Genomic DNA, 12,395 nt, shown 5'->3' on the forward strand with positions numbered 1-12,395 from the left:
AACAAATATAATTAGTAAGCCAACCATGGAGATAAAATGGAATCATAAAAATAATAATTCAAAAGAAAACAGGCAAAGAAAAAAATTGAACAGTTAGGAGAAACAAAAACAAAAAGCAATATGATAGATTTAAATCCAACCATATCAACAATTAAATTAAATATGGACAATCTGAACATTTTAATTAAAAGGCAGAAATTATTGGAGTGGATTAAAAACAAGATCCATCTATACTCTATGAAAATTGCTGATCGACTAAAATGTAAAGAGGTGGGAAATGTATATCATGCAAACACTCATCAAAGGAAAACTGAAGTGGCTATATAGGTATTAGACCATCAGACCAAGTAGATTTTTTTTTTTTTTTTTTTTTTTTTGCAGTATGCAGGCCTCTCACTGTAGTGGCCTCTCCCATTGCGGCCTCTCCCGTTGCGGAGCACAGGCTCCGGACGCGCAGGCTCAGTGGCCATGGCTCACGGGCCTAGCCGCTCCGCGGCATGTGGGATCTTCCCAGACTGGGGCACGAATGCGTGTACCCTGCATCGGCAGGCGGACTCTCAACCACTGCGCCACCAGGGAAGCCCCCAAGTAGATTTTAAAATTAGAAATATTTCCAGAAATAAAGAAGCGTAATGAAAAAGCATCAATTCTTAAAAAAGACATAGCAAACCCAAATGAGCACACACAGAAGAATGGAGTCTCAAAATACGTGAAGCAAAACTAATAAAAACTAATAAAAAAAAGTAGACAAATCCATAATTATAGTTGGAGGTAAGACTATTCTTACAGAAATTGATGGAATAAGTCAACAAAAACTCAGCAAGAATATTGAGCACGGGCCTCCCTGGTGGCGCAGTGGTTAAGAGTCCGCCTGCCGATGCAGGGGATACGGGTTCGTGCCCCGGTCTGGGAGGATCCCATATGCCGCGGAGCGGCTGGGCCCGTGAGCCATGGCCGCTGGGCCTGCGCATCCGGAGCCTGTGCTCCGCAACGGGAGAGGCCACAACAGTGAGAGGCCCGCATACCGCAAAAAAAAAAAAAAAAAAAAAGAATATTGAGCACTTAAACGACACTATTACCTGACCAGACTCAATTAACATTTGTAGACTAATCAACGACAGGAAAATAAACATTTTTTTCAAAATCAGCTTTGCTGAAATCTATTTTGTTTGAAATTAGTAGACCCACCCCAGCTTTCTTACACTTACTGTTGAAATGGTTTAGTTTTTTCTATCCTTTGACTTTCAGCCCTCTAGTTCTTTACATTAAATTGCATCTATTTTAGTAGGCACATAGTTGGGTCTTACTTTTTATCCAATCTTCATCTCTTTTAAAGATGTGTGTATTTCATTTATATTTAATATAATTATTGATATGAGTGACATTTGTCTGATCTTTTAAAATGCGTTTTCCCTTTGTTCCATCTGTTCTTAGTTTATCTGTTTCTCTTTCTTTCCTTTTAAATTAATTATTTTAAGTATTTTATTTAATTTTAGCTTTTTACCTCTATTTGTATGTTTTTAGTGGTTTCTCTCATTATTCCAATATGTATCTGTAACATATCACAGTCCACTTAGATTTAATAATATACTGGGTCTCATAAAACAGTAGAACCTTAAAATATTTAATTCCTTATTTCTCCCATCTTGTGCACTATTATGTCATATATTTACACTTAGAAATATTAGTCACCTCATAATAAAATGGTATAATTTTTAAAATTTCAGTAGTCATTTGATCTCTAAAGAAATTGAGATGAAAAAAGTACAAGATATGTTATATATACTGCCTATTTATCCTTTTTGATGCTTTTCTTCCTTTTTTTTTTCTCTGTATATTTGTTTCATTTTGTAACATTTTCCTTCATCCAGAAGAATTTTCTTTAGGGTTTCTTGCACTGCAGGTCTGCTGGTTGTGGATTCTGTCAAGTTTAGTTTATCTAAAAATTGTTATTTTACTCTCAGTTTTGAGTTATTTTTCTTCTGCACACAGAATACTGAGTTGATGATTTTAGATTTAAAATATTGTTTCATTATTTTCTAGCTTTCATTCTATCTGATGAGAAGTAAGCTTACATCCAAATTGTTGTTCTGTTCGTAATGAATCTTCTTTCTCTGGAAACTTTCAAGAATTCTTTGTCTTTGGTTTTCAGCAGTTTGTGATATTCTAAGATGTACTTTTCTTTGTGTTTATTCTGCTTGGGGTTTGCTAAGCTTCTTGAATTTTGAAGTCAATATTTTTCACTAAATTTGTATTTTTTTGCCATTATTTCTTCAGTACTTTTTCTCTACCACTCATTTGTCTCTTGATGAATCCAACACATATGTATTAGAGTATTTAATATTTTCTTAAAGGTCACTGACTCATTGTTCATTTTTTTTCAGTCTTTTCTCTATGTTTCTCATCACTTAATCTTTATTTCTCTTTCTTGACATTCACTGTTGTGTCCTCTTAATATCCAATATGCCAATAATTTTATCTATTTTTTTATTTTACATAGTGTACTTTTCTATTCTAGGCTTTCCATTTCGTTCTTTTTATAATTTTCATCTCTTTGCTGAAATGGTTTCCTATCTGTCCATGATTCTTTTTTTTTTTTTTTTTTTTTTTTCGGTACGCAGGCCTCTCACTGTTGTGGCCTCTCCCGTTGAGGAGCACAGGCTCTGGACGCGCAGGCTCAGCGGCCATGGCTCACAGGCCCAGCCACTCCGCGGCATGTGGGATCTTCCTGGACCGGGGCACGAACCCGTGTCTCCTGCATTGGCAGGTGGACTCTCAACCACTGCGCCACCAGGGAAGCCCTGTCCATGATTCTTTTAAAAGCTTGAGCAAAAAAATAAATAAATAAAAGCTTGAGCATACTTCTAATAGCTATTTTAAAGTTCTTTTCTGCTAATTTTAAAATGTGGGTAATCTTAGGATCCATTTTTATTGACATTTTCCCTCAGTGAGTCAAATTTTCTGCTTCTTTACATGTCTGGTAATTTCTTTATTGTTTACTAGATATTTAGAACATTGGGAAGACTCTGGGTCATATTATCTTTCTATGAAAGGTAGTGTTTTTTTTTTCCTTTCATGTGTATAATTTACTCGATAATCACCTGAACTAAGCTTAGTTTTATTATTTGTTAGGAAAAAAATTCAAGACTTATTTACTAAAATGATATAATTTGGCAGGATTCAAACTCTATACTTTTTTTCCACAGTGGTTGATAGCAGCTGAAATCTCTGTTCTGGATATTGTCTTCCGTTGGTTGTTTCCCATTGAGCATTTTAGAATGTCTCCCACAGGTGAACAGTTCACGTGTCAATCAAGAATTGAGGGAAGATTAAAGTTGGATTTGGGGTTCCCCTCAACTGTATTTCCTTTCTTTCATGCTTTTTACCTATATCAGTGTTCAGACACTTTGGCAACGCAAGTTCCATTTTCTGAAATCCAAAGCAAATCAAGACTGTATTTTTGCTTAAGATTAAGCTGTTCTTCACAATGAGCACGGGGGGCTCTTGCAGGGGGGAAAGCCCTGTAAAAATGGATCTCTCCCAAGTGGTTTGTTCACTTCTTCCAAGGCTTAAATAAATACCCTCCAGTTTATGACTCCTTTTATTCCCTCTTCAGTTTCTTCAAAGAGTTATATTTTATATTTTGTCAAGAGTTTATAATTGTTATCTGCAGCATGATTATTCTGACATAAGATACACTGCCATTAGCAGAACCAGAAGTAGGGTCTAAGTTTTATTTATATTTGAATTTCCAGGCCTAGCAAGGTACTTCATCATTAATAGATCATCAACAGATAGATGTATATTGAGCAAATGGATATGGCTTTGTACAAAATGATCTCACCTGGGAGGAAAGGATGGCGTGAAAGACATTAGGTGATTCCCCCTCAATGCCAGGCCCCCTTGCAACTCATTTTAGGCCTAATGATACCACTGTAGGCCACCGCATACTCTTTAGGCATTTGGATCTCCTCCTAGTAGTTCCATTTTGGACAATTTCTTCCATTCAGGCTTTTCAGTTAATTTTATATACTTGCAGACGATCCACCTCTTCCACTTGGCTCTCTGGGAATTGAAGAGGCATTCCAGTTTTCAAATGAACCTGAGAGACAGACCTAGCAACAGTTCTTCTTACTTGAATCACGCTGAGTTTCTCAAAGGAGAAAGGAGTAGATTTAGAAAGGCTTTGCTTTCTTTTGATTGCTTTATTCAATGCCAGTGGTAAATGTTTAAAAAATAATTTGTCTGTCACTTTGGCACAGGTTTTATTCAATGGAGAGGCTTTGTATCATTTCACCTTCCTTAAATAAAACAGCAGTTTGAGGTGAATTAGGCTTTTGAGTGTTGTTGAAATTTACCTTGTTTAGAAATACGATTTCTATTTCCCCCTTTCTTCCCTCTGGTGCCACTCCTTAACTCCTTTTCTACCTGTCAGCCTGTATTATATATTTACCCTGGGCTTGTGAACAATCCAAGTTTATGTCATTGGTTTCTATGTTTATTGGTTTACCTGTGTTTCTCGCCAGTTTTGTTTTTAATAGATTTAAAATTCCTAGAGACCAGAGAACATGTTAGTCGATGTGCTTTGTGGATTACCTTATAATTGGGTTATACACTGAATTTCGTGAAATATTTGATAATGGCTTCTGGGATGTAAAAAGATGGAGTTCACTGAAAATTAACCTTTTCCTATTACCTCTCTCTACTTTGAACCACCGATATCCTGCCAGTAGATTAAAATTCCTAAACCAACTCTTTCATTATTGTTTCATTATTTATTGAATTATTTTCAGCAAATATTTATGGGGGCTTTTTCTCTCTTAGGCACTATTCTAGGTCGAGGGGGCTCAGTGATGAAAGATACTGAATTAAGTATGATTCAGTGAAAAAAAGACACAGTTCCTGATATTGAGACCCTCATTCTTGAAGGGAGGCAAGAAATTTGGGATAGCAAAGAATAAATAAATAAATGAAACTGACAAGAAGGGGCCTTGTCTATGGCCAGGTGCACTTGAGAAGACTCCCAGAAGAGACAATGATTGAGATGCCATTAAATATAGCTGAGTATTTCAGTTGAGGCTGAACCAGGTTAATTTTTGGTCAGTGAACCTGGTGAGCTTATATATGTGTGTATATATATATATATATATATATATATATATTTTTTTTTTTTTTTTTTTTTTTTTTTGCAGTACGCGGGCCTCTCACTGTTGTGGCCTCTCCCGTCACGGAGCACAGGCTCTGGACGCGCAGGCTCAATGGCCATGGCTCACGGGCCCAGCTGCTCCGTGGCATGTGGGACCCTCCTAGACCGAGGCACGAACCCGTGTCCCCTGCATCGGCAGGCAGGCTCTCAACCACTGCACCACCAGGGAAGCCCCTGGTGAGCTTATATTTCCATGGTGGTTCTCCTTGGCATTTTTGTACGTTGTCTGAAGTAGGAGTAAATGGTCTGAAATGGGGAGGGGGAGTGAGGATGGTGTTTGGAGGGTTTTATTGTTCTTGGTGGGTTGAGAACAGAAACACAACGATGATGAATAGTATGACATAACGTTTATCTTCCCCTTTTCTCAGACTGTTGGGGTGCTTTTGATTAATTTCTTTGGAAAAGGGATTTAGGGTCTATAGAAGAAGGAGAGCTTGTAAGATGAAAGACTTTGAGAGACCCTGGGCGCAAATGGTATTGCTCTGAAGCAGTAGTGAACAGCTATTATTTATGTTTCTGTAACATCCATTTACTAATTTTCTGTAAAATGTTCCCAGTTTTCTTTTTATTATTAGAAAGCAGCTCTCTTATAGTCTCAGGCCAAATGCTTCATGGTGCACTCACCTACCCTAAATCCATGGGTGGAACATGATAAAGGCCTATTCCATCAATATATTCTGTCTCTGCTCTCCTTGGTTCAGGGATGGGCATGGTACAAAGCAGGTAAAATAAAGACCAGTTGTACATTTTCGGAGTGATTGTGGTTAAGAAAGTTTCTTCTGCAGCCACTGATGCCAGCTATATGTGCGCCTGAGCCTAAAGCAGACAAAAGAAAAGCAAAGCCAAGACATGGAATGAGTGAGCAAGATCAACATGATGTCAGGCAAGTCTGGGACCAGCCATGCTTGAATGAACTTTTCAGATATGAAAGCCAGGGAATTATTTGCGTGGCCTAATAATTTTGAGTTAGGTTTTTCCAAGAAGACTTAGGCCAAAAAATTCAATACAGAATTAACAATAAAACCTGTCAACCCATATCACCCCTTCACCAACCCCACTTATTCCCAGTACAGGGCTCTGGCCCTTTGAGAGCTTAGCAAGGTCATTACTGAATGATCACAAAGGATAGCTCGGTGCAGCAGTGGAAGAGATGATTCCCACCAAAGCAATTGTCCTGTGGACAAGAAGTCAAAGTCATAGAAATTGAATTGTAAATATTTCTCATGAGAAACCCTCAGAAATAGCTAAAAAGATGTTGAGAGGGAGCTGATAATCTATTGCTCACATAGATGGGGCTGAGTACTCTGGTAGTTTGAACACTGATGTGACACGTTACATTGATGTTACATTTGTACTCCATGATAGTTCGGCTGGAATATTTGAATTGCATAAACCATAGGATGAGGTCAGCGGGCTACAAAGTTGGAAAAGACATTCCAAAGAGTGAGAATAGCATTGACAGAGAAAAGCAGGCAAGAACATGGTGTATGTGGGTAACAGCAAACAGTTGGGTATGACTGAAGCAATGGGATTATGTTTTTAGGGGAGGAAGATGTGGCATTAGAGATATGTGAGGCTATTTCTCTTCCCTCTTCAGAAAACACTAATGCCTAACTTGTATTCTTTAGCCTGACATCCAAGATTTATTTCCACTTTAAATTTCCCTCTCAAACTTTTCTTCAGCCAAACTTTTCTCTCTCCTTCACTGAGCTAGTGTATTACTTCCTCCCAGTTTTTGCTCAAAGCTGTTCTCTTTGCTTGAACTGTCATCCTCTAGCAAATGCAACCCATTCCATTCACCTGATGGTAATGATAAATTGCTTTGCACGGTGGTAGTTTATCTTTTTAAAATGCATCTATCTTATCTCACCAGATTAGTTTGTAAGCTCATTGAGGGGCAAAGAAGAGAGCATTATGTTCCTCATTTTTTACCTCCTAGAGGGCCTGGTGTAGTCCCCAGAAGGTAGTGTCCGATGAATAAATGTGTGATGGTTTGTGGGTAAGATCAGAGAATATCAGCCTGTGCCTTTCCTTCAACTTTTTATGTTCCAGGGCAATTCCAGGAGCAGGCTGTATGCCTCAATAGCATATCTTCTTGCAAGGGATTTGGAAGGTATCAGACTGATCACGCTGCAGAGACAGACACCCTTGCTCTCACCATCCCAGTATGTCCTGGCAAAGCCTTGAAGGCTCCCTTTCACTGTTCAGTGGCATCAGCTGTGGGTCTTTCAGAGCCTGGCAGGTGTGAAGAGAGGTCCCATGGTGGGAAGCTTGCTGCCTGCCTGCTAGAAACTGAACTGAATAAGTTTCCCAGAAGCACTTGTTTTTTGTTTTCTCCCCAGCCCACAAAGGCACTGTTTGCCTCCCAGCAGCCTTGTAGTTGACTCAGCTGTGTGACCTGCTAACAATCCCCAGGGCCACTTCCCCCTCAGGGACCCCTTTCCAGCACACAACTGAACAGGCCGGGAAAGGGCAGTTAGGGAGATGAAGTGTTGCTGCCTGGATGCCCATGAGCTGGCATTACAGGGGGCAAGGGTCTTGCTTTTGTGGCCTCTGGGGATTAAAGACTCATGTCAGAAGCTGTGTTTTTCCTTTGTGAAAGACCTTAACTACCCCCCTTATATTCTGAATAATAGAACACTTAACAACCTAATCACATAAAGTATCAAAAGGGAACTGGCTAACACCTTGATGGATAAGAATCATGTAGAAGATTGTTTCCCAAATTATGTGCCTTGGGTAACTAGTTCTGCCAGAGGCTAATTGCTGTTATGGGACAAAACACTTCTGTGACCAGATAGACTAGGGATTTTCTGGGTTTTCATACCATAAGATTTTTCAGAGCCTATAATTTGCCTATTTGGCTGATGGATCTCTAAGAGGTGTTATAGAGTATAGTATTTGCCAAATTTACTTAAGCACACAAACCTTTTCATAAAGAAATACCAGTTCACACATTTCTGGAATTCACATTGATGGAAAAAGCCATTCTAGATGTTCTCCTGTGCAGGGGAGAAGGGGAATATTAGTTCTTTTGCTAACAAACACTGTTCCTAAGTATTCTTAGGGTATCTTCCCAGGATGTAAACTAACAGTCCCTTTCTGTTACTATATATGTATCTGTACACAGACTCATTCATTCATTTATTCATTCATTCAATAAAAATTCAGATGAGCACTCACTCTATGGGTCTTCACTTTTCCTCTAGACCTGTTGTAAATGCTCCATACAGTTTATACCAAGACATTTCTCCTCTGGTTCTGTTGGCCTCTCTACCATAGAGATCTATAGTAGAGCTATATGACCCCTTTAAATGACAAAATTTCATTTGTATTTTTTACGATCTGTTGGTTGACAAACTATATAATAATAGGATATTGTGAATTTATTAAAATATTAAATTTGTGTTTATTCTTAACAGAATACTAAAATTTTGTCTTAAAATAACTCCACCGTCCCCAAATCTCTCTCATCTTCCAACACATAGAATGAAAAACATTGCTGTAGAGTATGGTTTTCTGAACCAAAGAAAACTGGGTTTTACTCTGAACTCAGCCACTGACAAGCATTGTGAATCTGAACAAGTTAAGTAATTTATTTAAACCTCATTTGTTAGGATGATTTGAGGATCAGATAAGTTAATATAAACAGACACACTGCCTGATAAATGATAGATATCTTAGCCTTCTCTTTCAATGAGAGCAGACATAAAACAAAACATTAGTTAGAAAACATATGTTGAGGCAAAAATGTCACTACTATGCTAGTCGTCTTTACTTTTTGTCATTCCATAGCAAATGCAGAAAGGGATAATTCTCATAATTATTGATGTTCTAAATAAATAAACCATAGGAAGTTAAATACGTTATATTGAGTTCTGTATGCCCGATATTATTTTAAGTGTTTTATGTGTCTTAAGGCATTTGATCTTCACCATAGTCTTACAAGATATTATCCCCAATATTAAAGATAAGGAAACTAAGGCAAATGGTTTATATACTTTGCCCAAGGTTCCACATCTTGAAATTGCTAGTGCTAGCATCCAAACTCAAACAGTATTTTGTTAGCAGCTATGTTCTTGTTTTCTCATATATTTATCATGTGGAGGGCTCGTTTGACATATTTTACTAACTCATTGTTTTCAAGGACCTTGTGGCATTTGAACATTGACAGGCCCTGCTAACTGCTTAAGAATAGTAATCCTACCATTAGAAAATTAGTATATGTGTTTAAATTTGCCAGTCCATTGCTATACCAAAATATAGAAACTACTATGCATCAGGCTAAGAAATGGTCATTTTTCATTTATATTAAAGCTGAATAATAATATTTTCTAAAATTAGAACTGCATTACTACAGTGAGGCATTTCAGTGTTTTAAATAGCTACCAGGAAGAGTAAGGTCCCTGTGAAGACCTGTGTTGAGGAATAATAAAGTTAGGAGATACTCCAGAGGTCTTCTTGCTTATCCTCCTGAGCATTAGTAGAAAAATTTACTCAAAAATCATTTACTGGGCCTCCCTGGTGGCGCAGTGGTTGAGAGTCCGCCTGCCGATGCAGGGGATACGGGTTCGTGCCCCGATCTGGGAGGATCCCATATGCCGCGGAGCGGCTGGGCCCGTGAGCCATGGCCGCTGGGCCTGCGCATCCTGAGCCTGTGCTCTGCAACGGGAGAGACCACAACAGTGAGAGGCCCGCATACCGCAAAAAGGAAAAAAAAAAAAAAAAAAATCATTTACTCATTGTGTCTAAGACTATGCTTCCAAGACTGTGCTGGAGACATAAGAATAAAGAAATACACCTGTCTCTGGAAACCTCAAGATCTAAAAAGAGGAACAGGTAGGTAAACAAATTATAACCTTGCCTTCCTATTGGAAGCATGTGTGAGGAACCTGTCAACATAGAGGAAGACAGGTATATCAAAAATAGTTCAAAATATAATAGAGTGGTCTTCACAACTTTATTTGATAACTGGTCATGACATAAAATGATTAATTGTAAGAAGTTCATTCTTGAGCACAGTCATACTTACTCTTGATTTTATTATTGGTTCAGATCTCTATTTTCATGGTCATAATAATGTAGTCATTATATCTGCTTTGGATTTGGATGGCATGGGTTTGAATCCACTTCCACCAGTTAATACCCCTCTGGCCTTGGGCAACTTACTTAGCCGCCCCGGAGCCTTTTTAACATCATCTCTGAAGGTGGGATAATGGATAAGATAGACCTTGTAAACAAAGTCAATAAATGTCACTTGCAGCTTTTACTGTTATCGTTGTTGTTGAGAGTAAAATGAAGAGGTGTGACGTTGACAACAAATATTTGTACATTCAAGTTCAAAGTTTATTTTAATAGATATTAACAAAGGAAAGAGAGATTTTTGATATATAAATTTAAGCTTGTATTCGAGAATATTTGGGGCACTTCTCCCACTGACACTGATCATATATGTGTTGTTAATATTTCACCTAATTGCATATCTGCATTGTGTACTGTTCACTAGTCAGAATTACCATAGACTTGCTGAGGAAGAGGCTCCTTCTTCTGGTGTCTTTTGTGAGTTGGCCTGCCATTAAAACAGTCACGAAATCCTATTGCTTGCTCCAGGTTGTTCTCCCTGCCATTGCCATGGTCCAGCCTATCCACAAGAGTGACCAGAAGAGAGTCAGTGAATTTTGACAACATATTTTCTTGTCCTGATGGTTTTGTTTTAGTTTGAAGTACATAGATTTGGGGTACTACCTAGATAATTTGCTGGTGCTAGGTTTACCAAACATTCTCACCAAAAGAGGAAAGGGAGTAATTCAAATCATTTAGAAATTTGGGTCTAGCTATAATGATCCAAGTGTGGTTATTGGTGTTCTTTAAAATAAAATTGGTAGCTTAAATAATGGACTCAATCAAATTGATCAGATGTTTTGCACTTGGTGAAACGCATTCTAATTAGCTAATCAGTACAAAAAACTGATTAAATCTTTTGCTAAAGAATTTTCATTAAACAAACAAACAACAAGAAAATAGTTCAAGCAAGTTTCTTTTGCTTTCTTCTACTTGAAATTGTGAAGTTGTGAAGGGAAACCACAGATGTACTTCTACCCCTAATCCTGTGAGGTTCCAGATGACCTATGACATTATCTAAGAATAACTTTAATTCTGATTAAAAATGAAAGTTTCGGGCCTCCCTGGTGGCGCAGTGGTTGAGAGTCCGCCTGCCGATGCAGGGGACACGGGTTCGTGCCCCGATCCCGGAGGATCCCACATGCCGCGGAGCGGATGGGCCCGCGAGCCATGGCCGCGGGGCCTATGTGTCCGGAGCCTGTGCTCCGCAACGGGAGAGGCCACAGCAGTGAGAGGCCCGCGTACAGCAAAAAAAAAAAAAATGAAAGTTTCAAATGGATGGACTACAGTATTCTGAAAACTTTGATAATGACTTTGTGTGCACTTTATTGCCTTGTGCACTACAGTTATGAAAAATAGAGGTACTATATCTTAAACTTGTATAAAATGTTTTAACTTTTTAATATATGATCACATATAATACCCCCAGTTCAATCAATGTACTATAATAATTAATCTACTATATTTGATACATTTAGATAAACTCTGCATTTAATTGTTGTAACATCCCTGGGTGCTGAGAGACAGGAATTATTAACACTTTGTTACAAATAATAGATTTCTGGCACAGAAATTGAATGACTTGCCCAATGTCATCTAGCTTGGTAAAGCTGGTTCTAAACCCAGATCTCTCAGAGCTTAGCCAGTACTTCTTCCCACGGTCAGCTGAATAGCAGTTTAGTCAAGATAACATGTTGATCCATTTGGGAACATAATTAGAGATAAGACTCTTTTTTTCATAATATTCTTTTATTTCACAAGTTTATTTATAGGTAGTGTGATCCTTATGTAATTCAATAGCTGACATCCACCTTGGTATAACATTTGAATCATGCAGGAATTCTTTAATATCTTCTTTGCCTGATCTTTGTAACTTTTCAGTCTTACTCCCAGTAACAGGAATTCAGATTTCCTAGTTTGGCAGATGTATACCTAAGATACCAGCTCTGTTTGGAATGTGTATTTCTGCCTAATTTTTTAAAAAACAAAACAACCTCCCCAATTCTTGCTAAGTGTTTGTTTAATATATACAAAAATGATATTAAATAAGAATATAGAATGAGAGTTA

Source organism: Mesoplodon densirostris, chromosome 10, assembly GCF_025265405.1.
Source record: "Mesoplodon densirostris isolate mMesDen1 chromosome 10, mMesDen1 primary haplotype, whole genome shotgun sequence".
Lineage (NCBI taxonomy): Eukaryota > Metazoa > Chordata > Mammalia > Artiodactyla > Ziphiidae > Mesoplodon > Mesoplodon densirostris.